Raw genomic sequence first — 2,913 nt, forward strand, 5'->3', positions numbered from 1 at the left:
CCCGAGGGATACGTATTACGGACACCTTTTGCAATAGGTTTCATTTATTTCACTAAATCAATTTTCTTATTTTTTTAATCCATTATTTGAGTCTCTTATATTTTAAAATATACTAACTATTGACTAAATTTTAAACGATGACTACAAAGTTAACTAATATTTTCTTAAATAAATAAGAACTTAAAAAATATTTGAGAAAGGACTAAAATCATGACTCTTGAAGTAAATGACACACTTTTTTTTTATCATTATACCCACATGATCATTTGAATATTTAATACAAAATATAATATTAATATAAATTTTATGAGAAAATAGTTTAAAATTCAAGCTTTATTCTTTTTTAATTTATCATACTTTTATAATATTATATATTATATTTTAAAATATAATATAAAAAATTAAATTTTATTTTTATGTAAATTAATATATATATATATATATATATATATATATATATATATATATATATATATACTTATATATACTTATATGAGCTTTATTTTTATTTTATTTTTATAATCATATATATTTTTATCACATTATTCAAAACTTATTTATATAGTAAATATATAATATAAATTTTATATTTAATGTGTATTTTTATATAAATTATAATTTCATAAACTGCCAGTATTTTATTATTTTTTAAAATATCCATATGTGTAATTTAATGACTACTTATATTAAGATATTATTGGTATTTATTATAGTATTATTTTTATTTATATTTAAATTTATTTAATATGTACTTTTTTTAAAGAATTAAATTATATAGTAAAGATGTATAATTAAATAAAATGATAATATTTTTTATTTTTTTTTAAATATTTGTGCATGTGATTTATTGAAATTATTTTTTATCTATATTACGATAAATAACATGAATATAATATATAAAATAAAAAATGTTAAACTATTTTAAAAGATAATATATAAGACTTATTGTCATTAAAAATAAAAATAAAACTTATATAAATATACATATTATAATTTATATGAAAATAGAATTTAATCTTATATATTATATTTTAAAAGATAATATATAAGATTATAAAATATAATAAATTTAAAAATAATAAAATTTAAATTTTGAACTATTTTCGCATAAAACTTATATTAATACCATATTTACATCAAATATTCAAATGAACACTTGTGTGTAATGAAAATAAAATTTAATCTTATATAATATATTTTAAAAGATAATATATAAGATTATAAAATGTAATAAATTAAAAAAGAATAAAATTTGAATTTTAAATTATTTTCGTATAAAATTTATATTAATACTATATTTTGCATAAAATATTTAAATGAATACTCGTGTGTAATGATAAAAGAGTATGTTTCTTACTTTAAGAACCTCTTTTCTTGATTATATTTTAAAAATTTTATTTTTTACGCTTTAGGGACTAAAATAGTATATTTTAAAACATAAGAGAACTCAAACAGTGAATTAAAAAATAAGAAAATTGATTCGGTAATATAGACAAAATAGGAGAATAAATTTTAAAGTTAAGCCTAATTTTTTCTCATAAGTTAAAATCAATTTATGCATTTTAACTTTTACATAAAAAAATTCCATTTAACTTCTCAAAACTGTTTTAACTTTATGCATAAGTTAATTTTTAAATTAATTTATATTATTATTTTTTTTGTTTTTCTTCGTGTGCTTATCCATAACTTTGTCCAAACAAAACTTATGTATGTGAGAGAGCTTGAAATATATATATTTTTTTTCAAATAAAATATCAGTACCACATTTGAAATTCTTTACCTGACATCAGGGCCGTGTACAGATATTTTGGGGCCAAAGGCGAAAATATTAAATGAGTTTTTTTTACAAGAATTTTAAAAAGACTTAGTATATTATATAAAATATCAATTTTTATATCAATCTTCTAGTTTTTTTAGCTGCAAAATCATTTATCAGAGTTTTATAATCAGGCAATTTTAACACTTCACTTTCAATAGATAAAATAGCTAACTCATTCAATCTTCTATCTTGTAACATTGTTGATTTTATATATGATTTAAGCAATTTTAATTTTGAAAAACTTCTTTCAGCAGATATGCAATGTAAACATTTGGAAAAGAATCTAAAGTTTTAATATAACTCAATACTTCTATTGGTGTGTTAATTTCTTCTCTTAACACTTCTCTTAATATTTTCAATTCTGAAAATAAATCAAGACTATCAATATCAGAGTATTCATTAAACCTTAAAAACTTTTAAATATTAATACAATATTTTTTCAATTCATCCTCGTCTAAAGCTTTAATTTTTTTGGAATCAAATAAAAAACCAAAAATAGTATCATATTATAAAAATTGTTCAAATCGTGTCTCAATAGAATTAATTGATTGACCTAATATGTATAAAAAATACTCAATACGGAAAGATTTTTCAGGTGAATGTGTGATCTCATTATTAAAATTGTGAGTTGGTATTTTAAATATTTTTCAAATTGACTCAATTAAAGATTTAAATTAATTTATGTATACAAAATATCAACATGAAATAAAATTTTAACTAAATGTGTGATCTTATAATTAATATTTTTCGCCAAAATATCTTTTTTTATATATCAACCATAGACATTAAATTTAAATTTTGTACTAATTTTAATAGATTTTTTTTAGGTAAAGGAGAGGTTAAATATAAAATAGATATAAAATAATTTTCTTTAACATTTTGAAATAAAATTAAAATTTTAGATAAATAATTTACGATGACCATTACATTCATAACTTAAGATTATGTAGTCTTATTAATAAAAAAATGATTACAAATAATAAATCATGTCTTAACAAAATTTACCACTTAATAATTTAAATTAACAAAAAATATTAAAAATGTAAAAAAAAAAAATGAAACTCTCGGGAGCTAAGACAAAGGTCTCATTGACC

This window comes from Glycine max, chromosome 15 (assembly GCF_000004515.6).
Source record: "Glycine max cultivar Williams 82 chromosome 15, Glycine_max_v4.0, whole genome shotgun sequence".
Classification (NCBI taxonomy): domain Eukaryota; kingdom Viridiplantae; phylum Streptophyta; class Magnoliopsida; order Fabales; family Fabaceae; genus Glycine; species Glycine max.